The sequence below is a fragment of the Podarcis liolepis genome, assembly GCF_965112155.1.
Source record: "Podarcis liolepis genome assembly, chromosome: 2".
Lineage (NCBI taxonomy): Eukaryota > Metazoa > Chordata > Lepidosauria > Squamata > Lacertidae > Podarcis > Podarcis liolepis.
This window is the reverse complement of record NC_139555.1, coordinates 4,749,376-4,773,490: the sequence shown is the minus strand read 5'-3', so window position 1 is coordinate 4,773,490 and position 24,115 is coordinate 4,749,376. Positions and strand designations below refer to the sequence as shown.

The window sequence follows — 24,115 nt, the reverse complement described above, 5'->3', positions numbered from 1 at the left end:
TCACTCCAACCAGGCAAGCCTGGTTGTCATTACAGTTCAATGGCACATTCTGTCAGGGACTGGGCGGAGGAGTAATGGTGGAGGTGGCCTCCCCATCCTGACCCTTCCATGGAGGAGGAGGAAGACAAGATAGACAGGGGTTTGAGGGAGGTCACAGCTCAGAGGAAGATGAGGGGGAAACCATGGGAGAGCCAGAGCAACACCTGGCTGACATATCATTGAAAACATTCCAGACCCTCCATCTCCCAGAACCCGGTGAGCCTTAAAAGTAGGAGAGCAAAGAGCTCAAAGACAGAGGGCACGTAGCAGCACCCGTAGGGGAGGTGATGATGATGACAAATGCGGACACCTCATTCACTTGGGACAATGCCATTAACCAAGAGGCTGGGTTCTATAGCCTCTCTCTGTAAAGACTGAAATAAATAAGGACTGTAATAAACTTTTTCTTGTCTTATACTTTTCTGGGCAACCAGTCGGGAGCCGCTGACAGCATCCTGACAATTCTGGATATACAAAAGCAACTGAAGAGGGTCCATAGGAGGACACGGGGCAAGTGTGGCCTGGGGGGAGTCCTGAGGGCTGCATTAGAGAGGCTTGGAGGGCCCCACTGACCTGAACTGCTCCACCTGAAATCCAAGGTGTTAGAAGGAGCAGGCCATGGCTCAGTGATGACATTATTTGCAGGCAGAAACTCCCAGATTCAGGCCCCTGGTATTTCTAGTAAAATGGATCTCAGACAGCACGCCTGTAGAAGATCTTTGCTATTACTTTTATTTCCTGATCTGCCTGGGATTCCCAGGCAGTCTAAATCAAAGCACTGATCAGACCCAGACCCCCTTAGCTTCAGCAAATTATTATTTATTAAATATGCATACTGCCCTTCATCCACAGATCTCAGAGCAGTTCACAACAAATAAATACAATATAAAAGCACAAATACATGATAAAAACTAGAACAAAATCAAGCAAACAATCCAATACACACACACACACACACACACACACACACACACACCCAAGATTGGTGTACTGTGTGCCTCTCCAGATCATAGCCCTGGCCTGTGAGACCTGCTCTGCGATTTCAAATAGCTGCTGGAGCTTACAGCCTCTGTCCTATCAGTGCGAGCATTCAAAGTGAGTACAGAAGTGAACAGCATTACATCACTTTTGATGGTTCCCACCCTCCACCCTGCTAAAATGAATTTCTCCACTTTGTAGAACAGAGACCTATTGGAATGCACCTGGGAAGTAGGTGGGTGGTTTCTGCTTCTCTCAATTCACCACTATCCACAGGGCAAAAGCCCACATGGCTCCTTCAGCAGCTAAGCTTACCTCCTTCAGAGCCATTAACAGTTTATTAAGAAGACATCACCTTGCACTCCCCTTGTTGCAACTGAACAGTCGCTAAACTTTGCTAAGCTCCACACCTGCTCTGTTATGGGTGGGGCTTGACCTTTTGGGTTCTTATACACATGATGCCTGATCAGGCTACGAGGTCAGCTCTGCATCCATCTCCTTTGCAAACTCAGTTGGAACAACGTCAACACAGTTTGGAAGTGGTCAAAAGCATATATTAGTGTCACTCCAGCGCTGTGAGAAAATGGTAATGCCCAATCTCAACATTTAGAATGAAAAGCTGGAAATTGCAGGGTTATGTTCACTTGAAAGCTGTGATAAACATAGCAAATGGCCTTAAAAATTTGGTGAGAGGAAAGCTGTTGTATTAGAAAATGGTGGTGTAAGCTGGAGAAACGCAACACAGGCAAACAGATCTATGACAGCAGATTCAAGCAGCTCACATCTCAAGATACCTACTTACTGTTTAACATCATGCAGACACTTTGCCCTTGCTCCAAAGGGGTTATACCTACTTCACGTATGCATGTGCCCCACTTGGCATTTCTCTACAATTCATTATTATATGCTTGGGGTACGATTTAGTAGTTATTTGGCAGTTGCCGCATCAAGGAGCTACTTGTGAATGGGACCATCACAGATACACCACCTGCAAATGAAACTTTCATTTCACGACATCATCTCACAATGCAAGGCTTTTATACAGAATCAGTTCCCACATTCAGCTACCAGTCATCAGATTTAAGAAAAATGAGTGTTGCGCACGCACATGCACACGACCCAGGCACTGATGACTGGTAGCTTAATCCATTTATTACATCTTGACCCCATCCTGCCACCAGGAGTGCATATACTTCTGTATACACTTCTCTTCCGCCCATTTTAGCCTCACAACAACCCTGTGGAGATGGGTCAGGCTGAGAGAGGAGATCCCCCAGTGGGCTGCATGGCTAAGGAAAGATCTGAACCTGGGTCTCCCTGGTCCTACTCAGAGACTCTCTCACTTAACCATACCGAATTTGTGAACGAACTTCCATGAAAGTTGCCAGTAATGTTCTGATGGGTCTGAGATTGCCTGTTTGCACATGCAGATCAACAACTTGATGTTGCAGTCATGAAATGATCAACAGGAAGATGCAAACTCACCCTCTTATCATATGTAATAGTGGCTCAGATGTGGGTCCAAGTCAGTGTCCCATCTAACTAACTTAAGAGGGCCAGATCTGCTTAACTTCAACAGCAGAAGTTTGCCTTTAGCCTATTTTCTGTATGGTCTTGTGAAGTGGCCCCATGTGCCTAGAAAGATGGGCATGGATGTATGCAGGTGGGCAAGTGCAGAAAGATGTCCGCGTAAGCGAAGCAGGCAGCAGGCATGGGTGAGGAAAGGGCAGCCGTGCTCCCCCAGAGGAACTCTGCAGGAACAGCCCAGCAAGCGCCCAGCAGGAGGCAATAATGCAATGCAGCGGGATGACACCTCCTCCTGAAATAACTGCCTGCATCAGGAACCCGAGATGTGTCAGGCACAGGCACCTGACCCCACCTTGGAAACTGACATGACAGTGTGAGGGATGTCGCTATGGCAACTGGCCAGCAGTACATATGTCTATGACATTGCTAGGACCAATTCCTAGGCTTAAAAATAACCAATTAGCACCTGCAAAGTGCAGCAAACAATGCCTTCTCTGCAGCCTGCTACCTCATCCTCCCAAAGTCTTAGGCCAACTTCCCACACAGGTGGCAAACCTGCATCTGGGCTAAAGTGCTTCAGACTGCAGATGAGAGGTCATATTAATTGAATTTGTTGTTTAGTCGTTTAGTCGTGTCCGACTCTTCGTGACCCCATGGACCAGAGCACGCCAGGCACTCCTGTCTTCCACTGCCTCCTGCAGTTTGGTCAGACTCATGCTGGTAGCTTCGAGAACACTGTCCAACCATCTTGTCCTCTGTCGTCCCCTTCTCCTTGTGCCCTCCATCTTTCCCAACATCAGGGTCTTTTCCAGGGAGTCTTCTCTTCTCATGAGGTGGCCAAAGTCTTGGAGCCTCAGCTTCAAGATCTGTCCTTCCAGTGAGCACTCAGGGCTGATTTCCTTAAGAATGGATAGGTTGGATTTTCTTGCAGTCCATGGGACTCTCAAGAGTCTCCTCCAGCACCATAATTCAAAAGCATAAATTCTTCGGCGATCAGCCTTCTTTATGGTCCAGCTCTCACTTCCATACATCACTACTGGGAAAACCATGGCTTTAACTATACGGACCTTTGTTGGCAAGGTGATGTCTCTGCTTTTTAAGATGCTTTCTAGGTTTGCCATCGCCTTTCTCCCAAGGAGCAGGCGTCTTTTAATTTTGTGACTGCTGTCACCATCTGCAGTGATCATGGAGCCCAAGAAAGTAAAATCTCTCACTGCCTCCATTTCTTCCCCTTCTATTTGCCAGGAGGTGATGGGACCAGTGGCCATGATCTTCGGGGGTTTTTTTTGTTTTTGTTTTTATTAATTGAATACTCCTCCACATAAAAAATCCCTACCACACAGAAAGCTAGTCTCCATCATCAACACCACTCCAACACTCTAAATTTCTATGTGGAGATAGTTTTAAAAAAAATCTATGTGGAGAGAATTATTTTGTCTGCAGGAGCATTCAGTCACCCAAGACTCCCCCTTTACAATCTGAAGCAGGTCAGCCCAGAAACAGACCAACCACCTGAGGAGGGATGAGACTCTAGACCTCCACCCAGCCTCATCCTGCTTGTTTATTGCAAGCACACAATCTCTAGTTCCAGGCTCTTTAAGAAAATATCAAAAAGACTAGCTAACACAAGACCCAAGAATGCCGGCAGTCTAAAATGACACCTGGAAAGAGCATGTGTAGCCACTCTCTGTACTCTCAACTAGAGCACTAGGTTTAACTACTTATTTCTCAAAATTGGATCTATCACAGCTAAACCTAATTCACAGCTCATGTTGGTGTGTAGCACATGCAGTATTTTGGAGGAGGCACAAACAAACAAACAATTCTTCCCATCTGACTGGGTTGCCCCGGCGACACTGGGCGGCTCCCAACAAAAAATAATAAAAACACAATAGAAAACAAAGCCCCCAAACAAAGGGTCAAACTCCATGTTATACATGGGCCCAGTTTGCACATAGCACCCAGCCAACCCATGGATTAGTTTAAACTGTGTAGCCTCCCAGTGAGATTGCTGCCGTGTTGCTCCTCCCTCTGGTACTCTTGCTGCTATGAGTGAAGCCATGATTTAGTGTGTTGTCTGAATTGGGGCTTGTGGTTTGTCTCTTCAAGACAAACCGTGAGCAGTAAGCCATAGAACAAACCTTCGTTCAATGAAGTTTTTAATGTTTTGGTGTTCTATTGTGTTTTAATTTGTTGGAGACCTCCTAGAGTGGCTGGCAAGCAAACAAACAGTTACAGCTTGTGGGACAAACTGTGAGCTGGGGATTGAAAACTACACCAAGCCAAACCATGGCTTAGGTCACAGCAGCACTGCAACAGAAAGACTGGAGGAAGAGTAAATTAGCTGTCGTCTTATCTCTGAGTATCTGCACACTATTGCACTCATAGTTACAGGTAGGTGTTGGTCTGCCGTAGTAGAAACAAAATAAAAAAAATTCCTTCCAGTAAGTGTGCATGCACACAAAAGCTTATACCAATAACAAACTTAGTTGGTCTCTAAGGTGCTACTGGAAGGAATTTTTTTTTATTTTATTGCACTCATAGTACACCATAATTCAGCTCAGCATTACATAAGAACCAGGTCAAAAGTTGCACTGCACAGCTATGCCTATGCTTTTTCTTGATTTCTTTTTAATTACCGGGGTGGATTAGGCAGTGTGGGACCACAGGATGTGGGAAGACCAGCCCTAACACTAGGCAGACAGAGCTGACCATCTCAGGTAGAAGATGCTTCAGGCATTGGTGTCAGCCACCTGAGAGTACTCTTTCGTCAGAGGCCAGAGCTGTGTCTGCTGCTCTCAGGTGCAGTGGAGGACACTGTCCCTAAGATTCCTGTGCGAGTCCAGTCCACAACTATAAGAGAGCTTTGTTTACGGCTAGCACCTTGAGACACCAGTGACCTTGGGGCAACTGTAATTCAGGCTTGCCTTATGAAGAATGGCTAAGGGAGCTGGGCATGTTTAGCCTGGAGAAGAGGAGGTTAAGGGGTGATATGATAGCCATGTTCAAATATATAAAAGGATGTCACATAGAGGAGGGAGAAAGGTTGTTTTCTGCTGCTCCAGAGAAGCGGACACGGAGCAATGGATCCAAACTACAAGAAAGAAGATTCCACCTAAACATTAGGAAGAACTTCCTGACAGTAAGAGCTGTTCGACAGTGGAATTTGCTGCCAAGGAGTGTGGTGGAGTCTCCTACTTTGGAGGTCTTTAAGCAGAGGCTTGACAACCATATGTCAGGAGTGCTCTGATGGTGTTTCCTGCTTGGCAGGGGGTTGGACTCGATGGCCCTTGTGGTCTCTTCCAACTCTATGATTCTATGATTCTGTGAACTTCAGGAGCTCATCAAGCCAAAGGCAGTCCTCCAGAAGCTCACTAAGCAGCATCAGCCCAAGATATTTTGGTGCCTGAGGCAGAAAGTCCAAGTGGCACTCTGTGATAAAAATAAATAATACACCAAATCATCAACAACATTAGCTGCTTTTTCACCATTAAATAGCTCCCCACCTCAGGCTTACCCTGTCTAATGCCAGCACTAACCTTGACCAGGCCTAGCATTATTTAAAAAAGAACAAGTTGCTACATATTTGGGCACAATATGTGACTTGTGTGTGTAAAGGGGGTGCTGAGCTCAACAAGTCACAACTGTTTGTACAAGTTGTCTGTAAAGGCACCATCTACTGCAATCTGATTCTCGCTGGCCTCTCTAAAAAAAAAAATGGCTAGAAGTATCACAGGAGCATCACACACTCTGAAATATAGCAAACAAGGAGTAAATGGCCACCTTCAGACAAGATTTGTGCCACAAGAGAAGGCCGCCCTTAGCTGTGTGCTAACCAAGCTATTGTCCCTCCGCTGCTCTCCCCCCCCACCTCCACTCCCGTTCCATGGGCACCGATGGGGCAACAGCCTAATATTGGCGGAGGAGGAATGTGCACGGCACGTTCCTTGGCAAGGCCTGCGTAGCTCTGGCTGCGCCATCCACCATCTGTTTTTCAGGAGTTGAATGTGCTGGTGGGTGGAGCCACGTGGGGGAAGGAGAAGCCTCAGAACTCAAAGGTTTTTGAATTATTATTTTAAAAACACATTTTCTCCCTCTATTCAGCAGCAATTTTCCAGGGATTTCTAAAGACAACAGTTCCCTCAGGCGGTACAACCACCCAGCGGGGAAATTTTTTCGCATTCTATTTTCAGTCAGTATCAAAAACTGCACACAGGGAGGGATCTGAGATGGGCTTAATCTCCAGAGCCCGTTTTTCAGCATCAGGCTCAGCCCCTAGAACATGGGAAATACAGTGGTACCTCAGGTTAAGCACTTAATTCGTTCTGGAGGTCCGTACTTAACCTGAAACTGTTCTTAACCTGAAACACCACTTTAGCTAATGGGGGCTCCTGCTGCCGCTGCACAATTTCTGTTCTCATTCTGAAGCAAAGTTGTTAACTTGAAGCACTATTTCTGGGTTAGCGGAGTCTGTAACCTGAAGCATATGTAACCCAAGGTACCATTGTAATGGAACAGAAAAACTCGTAAGTATGTGGAAAGGGTCTTTCCGTCTCTCCTTTCGCCTGCTCCATAACAAACCAAGACCATAACTGGGATTGGACAGCAGGGCCTTCTTATTGGGTGTGATTTCCAAGCAGGACTGAGCGTCTGTCTTATAGGACAAAATAACTTATGGACTTGAGAACTCCTCCATGAATCTATGACAAATTCATTGGTGGCTGAAGCTGTTCATGGATACTAGCCACAATGGCTGTGTACTAGACTAGTATCGGAGGCAGTGGGACTGGAGAACAACATCAGGAGAGGGCTTTGGGCTCATGCCCTGCTCGGTTCTGGGTTTCCCAAAGGTATCTGGATGCCACTGTGGGAACAGGATCCAGGACCCATTAAATACATTTGCCACATTTTACAGAGAGAAGTTCCTTTGCCTCTAGACAAATTTGTGGAAGAGAAAGCTATCAGTGGCTTCTAGCCAGTGTTGGAGGCAGTATGCTCAGTTGGTACAGCACAAGACTCTTAATCTCAGGGTTGTGGGTTTGAGCCCTATGTTGGGTAAAAAAAAAAATCCTACATTGCAGGAGGTTAGACTACATGACCCACGTGCTTCCTTCCAACTCTACAATTTTGTGATTCTGTACAGCCTCTGAGTACCTGTGTTGCTAGGAACCACAAGTGGGAAGAGTGGTGATGTGCTCAGATTCTGCTTGTGAGCTTCCCACGGCCATCTGGTTGGCCACTGCGAGAACAGAGAACAGACAAGATGGGCCTTTGGCCTGCTCTGACATTAGCTTCATGAGCCTCAGCCATTCAAATATGTGCTTTCACCGCCTTATCAAAGCATCTCCAAGGTGGGAACTGCCTGACCCGCAAAGGTTTAAGTAGCTTAGGTAGTACTACAGGGAAGACAGGAGTGCCTGGCATGCTCTGGTCCATGGGGTCAAGAAGAGTCAGACACGACTAAATGACTAAACAACAACAACAGTACTACAGGGTTTCTGTTGGAGATGGGAGATTCCAAGGGGAAATGCACCCCCTTTCCACAGGACACTTTCCTCCCTTCCAGTTTGTAAGATACAGCAGTAAACCAAGAGCACTAGATGAATGGTGAATGGTGACAAGAGATTCTATCGTTACTTTCTGGACAAATGTTAAGGCACTTCCATTTTGTTCCAGGGGATTATAATACAGTGCCACTGTAATGGTTCTAGGGGTTGCTCGTGCGTAAGCCGGTGCAAACACCTGGCTGGATTGCCTGAGTGAACCTTTTCTGTCTGGACAGCCACTCACCCGTGGCTGTCTCAATCGCTGGCAGAATCCGTCAGTGGGCGTTTCTTAAACTTCTTCCAGCAAAGAAGCTCTTTGATGCCTAGTCTCCTCCTACTTTCTCTGCACGAAAGCCTTCTGCGCAAGGAGGGCGTGGGCAGCGGAGGAGCTCTACTCTCCCTGCTGGTCCCCAGGAAGTCATGGGACCGCCTCGCCGCTTCCCCCATCTGCCCCCCTTCTCCACTGGTGCTACGCTGATTCTCTTCCCCAGAAGATGGGCTGCCTCTCCCAATCCCGGGATGCTCTCCAGAATCCCTCTGGATTTTGCTCTCTACCTCTGGCACTGATGGCAGTTCCCTGACAGGTTCCTTGGTTTTCAAATGTAATCCGTTCCAGAAGACCGCTTGAGTTCTGAAACTTTCAAAAACAGAAATCTCAGTATGGAAGCCTCAAAATGGAAAACTTAATACAGAAAACTCAATACAGAAGCCGCATTTCTGGTTCAACTTCCAAAGCATGTTCAGAAACCAAAGCATTTACTTCCGGGTTTACGGCGTTCGAAAACTGAAATGTTCGTCAACGGAGATGTTCAAAAACCAAGGTACCACTGTATTCAAGAATAAGAGGCATTAATCTAATATGAGGGACATCTGGCAACATGAATGTAGCTATCCAGCCAGCTCTTAGATCATCAATCCCAGACTGCGGAAAACATTATGATTAAGATATGAGATTTTTATCTTTAAATTCTTAAAAACCACAAAACGTCAACTTTATGCCTCTGGGAAACTGTAGCATTAATGGCAGGCAGACTCCTATTTTCTAAACCATATCCCCTCTGAAGTATACAGGTTTGCAGTTTAATGCAGGGCCCAATTCAACTGGGACGTTCTGCTGTGGAAGTTCATGGAAATGCATAGGCATACAGAAGGAGTGCCATGTGGATTGTGCCTTTCCCCCCCAGTAATGAAATCAAGAATAATTATTTTATCTCAAGCTCTCACTGTATGCTCCATCCTCCTCCTTCCTACAACCTCTTGAAAGCGTTCGCCAAGGGTGCATACTCAAGAAGACATTGTGCAGACTGGTATATTCGTAAAGCTCTTTAATCTCCTTGCTACCATAAGGTGTTTCTACTCAGATCATGAAAGAAATGTATTTCATTCTAAAGACTGGAGTAACAGTGTCCAGATCCAGTACTATACAATGGGGGAGGTGTGTGTGTGTGTGTGTGTGTGTGTGTGTGTGTGTGTGTGGCCAGTCTTGCTGCAAGGCTTCTGCTGCCAGGGTAACAGGGAAATTGACTTTAGAGTTCGCACCCCCTTCTTTTATTTCTGTTACTGAACATGGAAAAGAGATGTGTGCACCCAATATCAAAAAGGAAAGGGGGGCATGGGTGTAGCCAGGATTTATGTTAGGGGGCAGACTTTATGGGGCAGGGACCTCAGTTAGTTAAGTATTTTTTATTGATTTACTTGATGGGGGCAGCTGTCCCCCACCCCTCCTTGGCTATGCCCATGGGTGGGGAGGGATTCACAAGATCATTGTCAAGAATTGCTACTGGTGTAGGGGGAGGAGGGAACAGGCTTGTTGGTTTTGCAAAGCTTTTCCTTCCTGTATCTTATGATGCTGTGTAAGAACTCTGGCTGAACAGCTACAGTGAGAGATCCTCAGTCTCCAAGGCTGCAGCCCTATACACACCTACCTGAGAGGAAGTCCCCCCCCCCAAAAAAAAATTGCACCACCCAAAAAAAGGGGGGAAAGAGGGCATCATTTTACATAAAATTTGCACATGGTTCTATGTACAGGTGCAAATTTTGAAATAATTGCTAAAATTTCAATAGAGTTCAGAACATCTCACCATAGTGAGGAAGACACCAGGTGATCCGTTCAGCTTCTGAGTCTGCTGACCAGGTGATGCTGTTGATGGGCAACTTCAGCGCCCCTGCTCTCCCTTGCTATGGCTCTTTATCTGTAAAACAGACTTGGTCGGGCAGCCCTCAAACAGAAGACACCTTTAAAGAGAGGTCTTCAAAATAGAGGACTGGCTTTCATAAAGTAGGACACCTGGCCACTCTAAATCCCATGAAACTCAATGGGTCTTACTTCTTAGTAAACATGTAGAGAATTGCACTGTAAAAACAGTAAACAAATAAATAGCAATTATAAAAACAGCATGAGTTGAAGTGGTAAAGGCCAACCCTACCTCATATATGTTAACTCTCACCATTATCTTGCCCCAAGGGAAGAAAAAGCAAATACAGCTTATTTGAGGCAAGCAGTCCTTTGCCTTCTTGATTTTAATGTATGTATAGATTTTTAGTTGATGCTCATCACTGTAAATAATTTTACTTTCTGACGATAAGAGCGGCTCGACAGGGGAACAGACAGGGGAGGGCAGTGGACTCTCCTTCCATGGAGGTTCTTAGCGGAGCCTGGATGTCCATCTGTCATGGATGCTTCCACTGAGATCCCTGCATTTCAGGGGGTGTGACTGGATGACCCTCAAAATCCCTTCCAACTCTACAATCCTATGATTCTATGTACAATTCTTTGTGAGGTCAGTGTGAAATGTCAATATATAAACAGCATATATAAATAAGACAGAATGAGGCAACTTGCCTCAGGCAGAAGACTTTAAGCTACCAATAAAAGAAAAGCAAATTGTCTATTGTCTATTGTTTTGTTTTTTTACCACTGGGTGGGGAATAATTTGGATTGTCTGCCTCAGGCACATGGGCCATTTCTGAGAGGAGAAGTGATGAATGATAATGGGCAACAGTCAATCTAGTTGCATGCCAGAAACTCCTGTTCCTATCCAAGTAACCCCTTAAGAAATCTGATGGATCTCTGTCCTTCCCAGAGAACCCAGGGTGGCTCATGAAATAAATAAAAAGACAAAGAATGATTAAATTTTTTTACAATCTTCATCAAATTTCAATTAAAATTGAACAGTAGCAATGCTGGACAAGCCCTCATCGTCCCTTCCAATTATAAGATTCTGTGTGAGCCTCCAAGACAAGGCCTTACCCCAAACTATGCTCCAAAGGCAATATGGCCAGAAAAAAATCGTTTATACCCCAGAAGTGAAAAGAAACTCAGGTAAGCAGATTCTTCCCCACCCCCTCTAGACTCTTATATCATACAGTGGTGCCTCGCAAGACGAAAAGAATCTGTTCTGCGAGTCTCTTCGTCTAGCGGTTTTTTCGTCTTGCGAAGCAAGCCCATTGACGGATTAGCGGATTAGCGCTATTAGCGGCTTTTAGCGGCTTAGAAAAAGGGGGGGAGGAGGGAAAAAAACGCCAGGAACTCGCAAGACATTTTCATCTTGCGAAGCAAGCCCATAGGAGATTCGTTTTGCGAAGCACCTCCAAAACAGAAAACTCTTTCGTCTTGCGAGTTTTCCGTCTTGCGAGGCATTCGTCTTGCGGGGCACCACTGTATTGGATGGGGCAAAGGGGTTGTGAGGAGAGAAGACACAACCCAGCAATGATGGATGGCAAGGCCACACACTAGAGCCAGGATAGCAGGAGGATACTAAAAGGGAACTCTAAGTCTGAAGATTCACTCCAGGTAAACAGTGGAGAGATTAACATAAGGTCCCTCCCACAGCCAGCAGGACCATGCCATCATCATTTTCCTCATTAGAAATGTTTATTTTAATGAGGTGGAGGGAATATCTTGCATTATTACAGTGAAAAATAGACAAGCGGGTTAGATATTTGCAGGGACAACCTAAGAATTAGGCCCCAAAAAGAGACCCACTTACAGAACTTACAGAGTGTTGGTGTTTCTGCACAGGAACTTAATATTATAAACAGATGTTGGAGACATGTAGCTGGCAACTGATTTATTAAAAATTTGCTGGAATTTCCACAGAAAGGGTAAATCCATATTAAATTAGAGGGCAGGAGATTACAGGCTGGCGTTTGATGTTGTTTGTATTGTGTGGATGCTACCAACAAAGACTCCAGCTTCACCATCACCACCCTGCATGCATGAGCAGCACTGACCCTGCAACAAAGACCCATCTGGAAGACCCCTGAGTCAGACCTTTGTCCTGTCTAGTCCAGTATGTCTTTCAGACGCAGATTCTTCTCCAAGCTCTTGGGCAGAGGAGGGCATTTCCAAGTTCTGCTGCCTGAAATTCTCTTAAAATGAAGATGCCAGCAATTGGACCTTCTGTTTAAACAGCATATTCTCCATGGGCTCACCCACATTTATCTTTTGCCTCACACACTGGGCTCTCCTGGTCTGTGTCAAAGTGCTTTTTTCTTTGCTCTTTAACGCTGAACTGGGACGCGGGTGGCGCTGCGGTCTAAACCACTCAGCCTCTTGGGCTTGCCGATCAGAAGGGGTGAGCTCCCGTTGCTCAGTCCCAGCTCCTGCCAAGCTAGCAGTTCGAAAGCACACCAAAAAGTGCAAGTAAATAAATAGGTACCGCTCCAGCGGGAAGGTAAACGGCGTTTCCATGCGCTGCTCTGGTTTCGGTGTTCCATTGCGCCAGAATGCTGGCCACATGACCTGGAAAAAACTGTCTGCAGACAAACGCTGGCTCTCTTGGCCTGTAAAGTGAGATGAGTGCCGCAACCCCAGAGTCGTCTGCAATTGGACTTAACCGTCAGGGGTCCTTTACCTTTACCGCTGAATTTGAACAAATGGCCGTTCAGGTTTTACCGCAGAATTGTTTCGTGGCAAAAAGGGGGGCGGGTCTAGGGCTCAGACACTGAGCTTTAAAGTGCAGACCTGTGCCTAGAAACATGACACAAAAGGAAGTCTGGACGAGCCGTTACACTGAGCTATGGTCATGTGTCAAACAGCAAGAGTAGCTGTGAGGATAGGGGAAACCGTGTATGAGGGTGTGTGGTAAAAACTGGTATGACAAGCCTAGCAATGTGAGAGGCAGCTCAGTGGAACAGCATCTGCATCACAGGAAACTTCAAGCCCCAGAAGTCAGGACTGGGAAAGTCTCCTTGTCTGAAATCTTGACAGTGATTACCAGCCAGAGCAGCCTATACTGGGCCAGATGGACCATTGGGGTGACTCAATTTGAGGCAACCTCTTGAGAACAAGGGGGCAGGCTTATAACCCCTTGGGGTGCATCCAAACCCACCACTCCTGCCCTGTTTCATGTCCCTTTTGTCCCTCAGAACATATTGACATTACAAAAATTTTATTAGTTGTACAGCATTTTAAGCGTCTTGGGCTCCCCCCCAAGAATCCTGGGAACTGTATTTTAGTGATGCTACTGAGAATTAACCAGTAGAGATTCCTAGTCCCACTCACAAATTTACTTCCTAGGGAATTTCTTTTAAATCTCTTTAATTAAGTCTGTAGTGGAGGTGTTCTCTCAGTGTACCAGTACAAATCCACATTTCCTACACATCCTCTCTCTGCTGGAAGGAAGCCTCAGAAGAGCATCTTGCCAAAGCAAACACACACAAAAAGGTGGATCTGGCACTGAATGGGTGCAATCATCTCTTAAAAATAAATAAATAGAAGAACACTCTGATCACAGAAGAGAGGGATGGAAAATGACCGGGGGGGGGGGGGACAGTGTTACCATTCTTCCCAGGTCAACTGTACAAAAATAAATAAATGTGTAAACAACAATAACAACAAAAGGAAGTGGCATTCAAATAGATCAAAAGGTATGATGTGGATTACACCTGCAATTCAGACTATGCTGTTTTGGATACACCTTCAGCAAGTGAAGCAATAACTGTTCTATAGGTGTAACATTTGCACAGCAATGGAACCAATTTGCAAGCAGGCTCAGCACATTAAGTTCTAAACTCAAGGGGAGCAAGTTTTTACAGCAGAAGCCAGCTGTGGATTGTACTGATTGACCTACAATATCACAAAACACCCCCTTGTTCACTATGCCTGCTTTATAGTGATTTAGTACAATTGTTTTTAACAAATCAATTTAAATACTATCACGGAAATATGATGTTTAAGCATGAAATTACAGATGAACATATAAATGGAAGGGGGGAGAGATAGATGGCTGAAACAGCAATTGTTATATATCTTTTATACAGTAGTTCAAATTGTAAAGCCTGGTGGAAGCTGGACTTGTCCCCACAGCTGAGGAATTCACAAATCTTTGTTTTCTATTGGGTCTGTCTTCACCATATATGCCAAAATTTCACTATAGGATTGTCAGCCGTCTTTTAATCAGAATATCCTTAATCCATTGCACTACATAGACCAGACAACCCACCCACAGAATTAGGGAGTTACTAAGCAAGGATTTTTAAAAAACCATTCTTTTCAGCTCTGCCTCCTTGCAAAACAGTGTGTCATTTTAAATTTGCATGCATTTAAATGAATTAAAATGCACAATCAGCAGTAGCCCTTCTTCTCCTCAGAGAGGGATGAAAACTCAGAATAGAATAGATATCCTCTGTATCTATGGGATATCATAGGACACTGGTCTTCAGCTTTGGGGTTTTGTGACCTGACTAATGTGCCGTTGGCCACAGATACAAAAAGGAAATAGAGGGGCAGAAAGGAAGAAAATAAGGTGGCGGGGAGGGGAAAGATGGAAACAGCAAAGATTTATAATTTCAGATAGAGCAGGGAAGAATATCAAATAAGTCAAAAAAAGAACTGAGAGAAGACCCCCATGCTGACACTCCTACATATGGAAAGGTTGAAAGCCACAGCCACAGAGTAGTAGGCAAAAAACCTGTGTGGTCTAGTGGCTAGGGAGGAGGAATAAAGTCATCAGCTCAAATCCCTGCTCAGTCACAGTCCAGCTAAGCAGCCTTTGGGCAAAGACGCTCCTGCCCCACCCCCTGTCCCCAAACCTCAGTTTTTTCCATCTGGGAATAATTGCAACTCACCTCGCAAATATGTTGAGAAGGCAAAACAGATGAAGACTGCAAAATTCTTTGCACGTACAAAGCACTGTGTAATCCGTTGATAATAATAGCAGCATGACCACCACCATGGATTGAACAATAGTTTCAAGCCTTTTACTATTGCAGCAAGGAGTAAGGAGAACTGTAGTTTCAGGGGCTATGCGCCTTCAGAGTATTACCACCAACAGTGCACAAAGGTCAGCTTCAGAGTCACACCAGGTGCCCTCGCTCTACCAAGTATCACAAATGTGAATAGGAAAGCTTTTTAAAGACACAGAACGTATAAGATGCAAACACCCCACAGTTCCATGAAACCCCACAGGTGTCCATCTTTTAAAAAGAAAAAGCAAGCCAGCCCTCCACCGTGACTAATAGGGCTAGAGAGGCAATAATAATTGTTTCTCGGTAGAAGCAACCAAGCAAGAGTAAAGGAACCGACTCATGGCTGCGTAATGTCGATTACATATTCTGACATCCTTTAGCCACCCTATCATTTTAAATAGTGTAAATTGCCATGTGATTCTCAGATGAAGTGCAGTATATCAATTTAATTTAATCATCATCATCTTCTTCTTGTTGAACTCCAGCTCCCCCATCAGCCCCTGCCCTTATGGGCATAGTCAGGGATTATGGTAGTCATAACATCTTGGGGACCACAGGTTATACTGTAATTTACACAATTGTTCTGCTTGCATTAAACCACTTTACTCTGGAGTGTGTGAGAGTGAGTGAGTGAGTGAGAGAGTTTTTTTGCCAGAATGAAACCAATTTCCTCACAAATATGGTATCTAGATAGTTTGCTACAAGTGGAGTTGTGTCCCTGTGCCCCATTCAACCCATTTTTGAAGGTTTGAGGCAGTGTAGATTCTGATCAAGGTCAGAAAACCCATTTACCATGAGTGCAGCTGGATCCAGGCAGGAAAACAAAAGAAAACAACCCAATGGCCATGTGAATAATCCCTTCAGTCCCCTTAGAGGGCCACTTCATTTCCTGCACAGAAGGCCCATATGAGTAGGCAACAGAATGACACTCATAGGTAGAGTGCCGTGCCAATCTGATGTGCGTGATGTATTTCAAATACATGTGCACAGACTGTAAGTACTTTGGGAAGATGTTTATTCATACTGAACTGTCTCCCCATTAATGAAGAGGCATCCACACAATATACTCACCACCTCAATTTTCCCCCAGACCTTCCCACACTTTAAATATGTTTTTACTGAATCACTGTAAAGTCAGAATAGGAAAAGCCCTGCATTTAAAAGGAGAAACGTCCAGGATAACATTGGGCCCACATTATGTTCTGATGCAGATAAGCTTGAGGTTGTGTCAAAAGCAAGTGTTATCCCACATTTTACAGTACATTTCCCTATCACTTTCCTTATTACAAAATTGGGGGGCTGAAGCAGATTGTGTAAGACCTCCCAATTAACTATAATTGTGCAGCCTGAATTTGCCAGTATGTAATTGAATCTCACCTGAAAATAGCAAGAGTCTGGAAGTACCCTTATCCCTAATGATTATAAGAGAAAACAGCAGGCCCAATCCCCTCACTAAATATTTTTTTAATTGTTTTGATTGAAAGATTTTCATGGATAGCAAAGGTACATCTAACCAGAGCTTTTTTTCAGCTAGAATTTAGCGTAACTCCATTCCGGCACCTCTCTGGTGGGCACCAATGCCATTGCCATTACAAAAGAACAAGGGAGCCGTTCATAGTGAATTCTGGCACTTCTTTTTCTAGGAAAATAGCACTGCATGTAACATCTCTGTTTTCAGTTCATAGAGTCCTATCTATAGGTCAGTTACATTTGGGGGGAGACATTGCTACCATAGGCATTGTGAGGTTGAGGGGGGAAGAAAGAGGTGAGGAGAGAGAAGCGGGGTAATGATTTTCCTTCTTCTGCATAGCGTATGTATGGGGCTTTTATGTCAGTGTCAAATGGGTAGGTTCTTCATCTGCTCATTTTCCTCTCACTAAAGTTGTGTGATCCTGCTCCTTCCTTCTTTCCCATACTGTAGGTGCCACCAAAATGGTACAAGTTTCCCTTTAATTTGCTCCCCACCCTGCCCACAATACATTGTTTGAGGTAATGAATTCTCTCTGGTTTATGGTCAGGTTAGTCATGAAAACAAACTTACTTGCTTGCTTGCTTATTACATTTATATACCACCTTTTCTCCCAAAGTGTTCTCACCCCCAGTTTATCCTCACAACAATCCTGGGAAGTAGGTTAGGCTGAGAGACGGCGACTGGCCCAGTGAGCTTCATGGCTGAGAAGAGATTCAAACCTTGGTTTCCTAGGTTACATTCCAACACTCGAACCATTACACCACCCCAGAGCCTCTTTTGCACTATTTCTGTTAACATTCAAACAGAAGTGAAAACAAATTAAAGGTATTTGTAATGTGGACAAGGACTCTGGGTAGCACAGGTTTTGCATCCGCCTTACAAACCCCAAGGGAAGCAACAGCTGTCTTAAGCCTTACCTGCAGGTGGAGGAAATGCCCAATGAGCAGACTGCAATTTAACAAACGCATGCAGAGAATACTCTGATATAGCCACTCAAAACTTCAACAGCCTTGATCTTCTCAGGGGTGTGATATGCACTCCCGCAAGTAAGCCGCAATCAGCAGAGAAGCAATACACGTTCCTGGATAACTCAAACACAGTCAACAAGATTCAGGGAGTTGTAAATCAGAACTGGGTCTGAGATGCATCCGCAGAATTTGTTGTTGCACTTTAAGGCTCTCTTCCTCTTCCTTCTTGAAGCCATATCTGTTTCCCTGCCATAATTGACTCCTTCTCCTCTTTCTCAGCTTCAACACTGCTTTGCAGTTGTGTCAACCAGAAGATGCTGCATCGGCATCAATGGAGGGGAATGTTGACCTCAGGGAAACATAAACCTTCACCCCTACAGTGCAGATTATTGGCTGGTTCATACCGTGACCAAAGCCTAGTGTGACCTCATCTGCCCAGTACAGAATCATCCCTGGGCATCTGGGAAATAAACCAGGATAGTTACTGTATATGTGGCCCCTTTGAAAAGACTGATAGGATTGCCACCTGATTTTACTGGCCCCATTCCTGTATCTTGAAAAGTAACTGGGCAAAAAGAAATCCAGCAAACAAAGCCATTCCTGCTGTTTATTGTAACCACAGTTAGTATTTATACAGCACTAGCATATAGTGCCTTCAAGTTTCAAAAACCATGCACCAATTCACCTTGCAGATTAGCAGGCAGCGGCTGACGAAGTGTGGCTTCCCTAAGGTAACCAAACTAGTTAATGAACTAAGGAACACCACCTGCATGGGCGATGGAGAAGAAAGAACTAGGTATTTTAAATGCAACTATGCATTTAACATCATGTCTAGTTTGGACCTTCACCAGTAGACTACTCTACCTTCATGTCAGAATAGCCTTCCCAGGTCCAAAGGATGCTCTACAGACCTCAGCTCCTATCAGGTTGTTAAAGACCAGAAGTTGCACACACTGAATCTCGTGGTTTACAGTAGGTCGCCAGATAAGTTACCTTGAGGCAGAGCAACTTCAAGCACTCTCAACTTCAAATGGCTATAAGAATCTGCTTTAGCAAGAACCCTTTTTCTCTCCATAGAACTATGTGTTAGACCAGCATTTCACATTCTGGTCAAGATGCACATAAGGAAAGCAACTCATAGGGGCTTTAGAATTTATGTATCTGCCTAACATGTCTGCCTAATGAATTTTGGAGCAGGCTAGATGGATCTTGGTTTCATTGAGCAAGGCAGTTCTTATGTATCACAAACCATCTGAAAGGATGGCAGGCAGACACGAACCTGAGTCACATCCTCAGAGATCATTTTCTGGTTTAAAAAGCCTATTCATCTGTGTTGATCTCTAGACACCTCTTCAGAATACAGGGAAGGAAAAAGTAATGCTAGAAGTAACCACACACACACACAGGTCACCTTTCTATTCTTCTAGACAAAGCTCAGCAAAACTCAAAAGCTTGCACAATCCTTCACCAAAATAGCTTGGGAAAGGGCTATGGATCATCGGGAGTATCGTAAAATCGTAGAGTTGGAAGGGAACCCTGAGGGTCATCTAGTCTAATCCCTCCTGCAAAACAGGAATCTCAACTAAAGAATCTATGACAGATGACCATCCAACCTCTGCTTAAAAACCTCCAGTGAAGGAGAGGTTTGTATGTAAAGTTCCCAGTTTCAATTCCTGGCATTTCCAGGTTAGGTTGGGACTGTCCTGTCTGAAACCCTGGAGAGCTGTCAGTCAGTTTATACAATACTGAGCTAGATGGACCAATGGTCTGACTTGGTACATTTATTATTATTTCATTTATTAGGACTGATATTGCACAGCTGGTCTGCTTGCTACAGCTACTTTCTTTCTTCATCACATCGCAGTTCCATGTTCACTGTGGCAATCCAAATGGCGGTTTCTACTCATCAGACAAACTATACAATCAGCATGATGACCCAAATAGATGGCTGTTGCAAAATGGGGTCTTGTGCATTAATCCTTATTACATGGCAGCTTTTGCTGGGTTATTCCTTTATACCAGGCTTCCTCAACCTCGGCCCTCCAGATGTTTTGAGACAATTCCCATCATCCCTGACCAGTGGTCCTGCTAGGTAGGGATCATGGGAGTTGTAAGCCAAAAACATCTGGAGGGTCGAGGTTGAGGAAGCCTGCTTTATACTATGAAATAAAGGGACCAGCGTCCTGAATTATTTACTGTTTACAGCAATAGTTTTGGAAGGCTGGAATGTGGGGTAATAAGCAGAGCTGCTTCCATTTCATCCAGACTGCTAATAGCATCCAACTCCACTCCTGTCTGGGACAGGAATTGTAGACGCTTCTGGGCGCCTGGCAGGGGAATACCCACCAGAGTAGAGAGAGGAGACAGAGTAAGGCCGATTCTGAGTCTGACAAACAGGTTCAAGGGAGAAGAGAGATACAAATGCCTATAACGAGATTACTTGGTCATCATATGCTCAAGATCAAGGTGCTTCTAGATGGCCTGTTTATTGAGCCTTCATCCTGATTTTTTAGTGGGATTAGACAACTTTGGCTAATTAAGGAGCTTTCATTCTGATTTGTTCACAGGAAAGTTAAATGACATTGCATCAAAGAAAGCGTTATCACATTTTCCACCGCATTTTCCCATCACTTTCCATATCACAGAAAGTCTGATCTTGGGGGAAACAGGTTTGCTGTGCTAGACTTCCTAACCAACTATACTTGTGCAACATGAATTTGGGTGGCATGTGATTTAATCTCACCTGAAAACAGTGACAGCCTGGCTATGCCTTTACTAAGGTTTAGTTAACATGTTATCTATCACCTTGCAACCACCTTGCAGCACTCACCCTCAAAGTGGCTAAAGAACTGGTGGAAGGGTTGGATATTCTCCCAGATTTTCACTGCATGCTTAGGGGCAAAGTAAGGATTCTAATCCATGTTTGTGGCAGCAGGTATGGCACTTAGTGGGTGGGAGTTATATTCTGAATCAGGTAACACAGAGCATACAGGAGTGGTATGGGGTAGAAAGTATTAGGTGCTCCTGGCTCCAGTCAGCAGATCTTTGCCCAGCTGGAATTTTTATCCTGCACAGGCAGTCTGCTCCTCACTGGCAAAATGCAAAGGGAGTTTGTGCCCCCAACTGATACTCCAATTCAATGCTCCTTCCCTAGAGATCAGTAAAACCAATAAATACTAGCTGAAAAGAACAGCCAAAAGTGAATAAAGTGCCTAGAGCAACTCTCCTAAGAGGTAATGTTATAAGATTTGGGACTATTTAGTTGAGGGGGAAAAGTTGAATGATAGAGGTGAAGAATTATGCATGGTGTGGAGTAAGTGGATATGGAGAAGCTTTTCCTCCCTCTCTCATAATATAGGGAATCCAAATGTTTGGAAGTTCAGGACGGACAAAATGAAGTACTTCTTCACACCACAAACAAACTAAAGAATTCACAGGCTGTGGTGATGGCCACCAATTTGGATGGCTTTAAAAGGGATTAAACAAATCCCTGGAGGATAAGGTTATCAATAGTTACTAGTCATTGTGACTATATTACCTCCAGAGGCAATATGCTGGAAATCAGACGAGTGCTGCTGTTCTCTTGCAGAAAGCTGCACTAGAGAAGCCTTTGGCCTGATTCAGCAGGGCTCTTCTTATCTTCTCTCATAACCTGAATTCTAATGCATTAAACTCCACAGAGGTAGAGAGAAGTGCTGACTGATAATTCACTGCAATCCAGCCGGACCATGTTGGCGGCCTTGGCAGAAAGGTGGTAGTATAAAAACGCAATTATTTGATTAATGATGTTCCTTTTCTTTCTCTATTTAGGGTTGACAGAAGAAACACACAGGCACACACCCCACCCCAGAATGGAGTTTCTAAAACGAGAAATGCCAAGCCTCGGGCCTGCCAAAAACCTGATACTGTCTGACTTAGAAACTCTTCCTTCTATTTCAGATCATGTAGCTGTCTTAATGTGGAGGAACACACGCTCTGCACAAGCTCAGAGTCCCTGCCTTCTTCATGAGACCAATTCCCGGATCTAAGCCCTGGTGATACCTGGCTTGAGTCAAGCCCCGAAGCCTCCTCACACGAGGCCTCACAGATTTTCCACCCATTTTGTAGCGTTCACCACAGGAAATGTTTCCATGCCTTGTTTGCTGAGGCCATGGGTGAGGGAACAGGGAGGTGGGGGGAAAAAGAAGGGGGCACTGTATATCAAGTGCTCCCCCCCCCCACCGCCCGATCTGGGAGCAGCTCCAGCCATATCTAAACTGGGGGAGTTGTTGGTAACCGGAGCAGCCAGCTGCAGGGTGAATGGTGAGTCACGGAAGCCTGGGCTGGGGCCAGGATTTATTCCAGGGTCAGAGTCTCAAGGAACCTCCTGTGGCGTGGAGCAGGCAAGAGGAGCTGGTCTGTCCCGCCTACTCACCCTCATCCTTCCACAACGCTTAATTTCTAAAGTAAGGGGTGCAGAGTCTTACGCTTGGCTGAAATGTGTCTTTCTGGCAGACACGTTTGCCCCTGATCCCACGACATGCACCAGAATTGGCTGCAATCACTCCAAGGTTTGAGAGAAGGCATACTGCACATGCTTAAAGGCACTCTTTCCTCAAACCTGCACTCCCAACACAGAGCTCCTCTCTCTGAAATTTTAACAACGATACTAGGAGGTCTAAATGTGGGGGGGGGGGCTCCTAGATACGAGTGCCCCCCTTTTCCTCAATGGAAGCTTAGCTTGCCTCTCACTTGATCCGTTACCATGGTTAGGGGGCTTGGGAATGTGGAAGCAATGGACACTTCTGCCAGTTGACTGTGGGAAAAGGACATGGACAACCACCTCTGATCTCTGAATCAGGAAGAGGAAATTAATTCCAGCTTTTATTCCTGCTTCTCCACAAGTCCCAACTGCTCTCTCAGAGATGGGAACAGAAGTCGAGCTTCCTGGATCCCGCAGCTTCTGTTCCAGTTTCACTAAGGACCACAGCCACCATAATTACAGCTGCTCATTGGACCCAAGAGGCCCAATTCCAATCCCATCAAATCAAAGAAATCAGGCAGCAACCAATTTTGGGAACCCTTGGAGGCCCAGTGGAAATGGAGCAGAGAACTTGAAAAGGAAAACCCACAGAACGTCTGGGAATGAATGAAAAGATACAAACCCAACGTTTGGGATAAGTGCTACTTACAGGTGTAGGTGCACTATATCAGCATGTATGGACGCGGGTGGTGCTGTGGTCTAAACCACAGAGCCTAGGGCTTGCCGACCAGAAGGTTGGTGGTTCGAATCCCCGCAATAGGGTGAGCTCCCATTGTTCAGTCCCTGCTCCTGCCAACCTAGCAGTTCGAAAGCACATCAAAGTGCAAGTAGATAAATAGGTACCACTCCGGCGGGAAGGTAAACAGCATTTCCGTGCACTGCTCTGGTTCGCCAGAAGCAGCTTAGTCATGCTGGCCACATGACCCAGAAGCTGTCTGCAGACAAACGCCAGCTCCCTTGGCCAGTAAAGCGATCTGAGCGCCGCAACCCCTGAGTTGTCCGCAACTGGACTTAGCAGTCAGGGGTCCCTTTTACCAGCATATATAACACTCTTAAAAAAATAAAAATCCACACCTCTCTCTGGGAGTTATTTAATACTGTTATTTAATACCAACCAAATGTTGGTATCTGTTAGAGTGTGAGCATAACAATAGAATTAAGGTGGGGCTCCCCCCAAATAAGTCACTGGTGCCAGAATTAATCTGTCTTCCCCACACTTTGTTACCTTTGGAGGGGAGCAACCCCATCCAGAGTCAACACCCATTCATCCAGAATAAGATTCTTCTTGAGTTCCACTTTGGTGCAATGGATAAGAGTGCTGGATTAGGATCCGAGAGACCAGGGTTCAAATCCTGACTTGGCCACAAAGCTCACCAAATGAACTTGAGCAAGTCTCTGTCTCTCTGCCTAATCTTCCCGTCACAGGACTGTTGGGAGGATAAAGTTGGGCGAGAGAAGAACCATGGACACCTCGCTGAACTTCCTGGGCAGAAGACATGAGAAGACTCCCCAGAGCCAAGTATAGGATCACAATTCACACAGAACCTTTACATTCATATATAACATGGATATACAACTGCGCATCTTGCTCTGTTCCACGCAAAAATAAGCCCAGTGTTCAAACTGTATCATTTCAGAGGATTCTCCATGAGGCAAGCTTCACAGAAACAAAGGTTAGCTGCTTTATACCGTGCCAGATCATTTGTCCATCGAGCTCACTAAGTGCCAGTGGCTCTCCAGGGTTTTAGACGGATTCTCTCCAAAATGTACCTGGAGATGCAGGGCACTGATCCTGGGAACTTCTGCATGCAAAGCAGATGCCCTTTGCCACTGGGCCCTTCTCAGGCTCAGATGCGGGGGTTTTTGCTGGAGC

At 45.2% G+C, this 24,115-nt stretch overlaps 1 protein-coding gene across 16 annotated transcripts in view; it reads right to left on the bottom strand.

The window, feature by feature from the left end:
• Window positions 1-24,115, bottom strand: part of ARHGEF25 (Rho guanine nucleotide exchange factor 25) — a 71,829-nt gene that overhangs the window by 30,803 nt on the left and 16,911 nt on the right. The gene's annotated exons all lie outside the window — the stretch shown is intronic.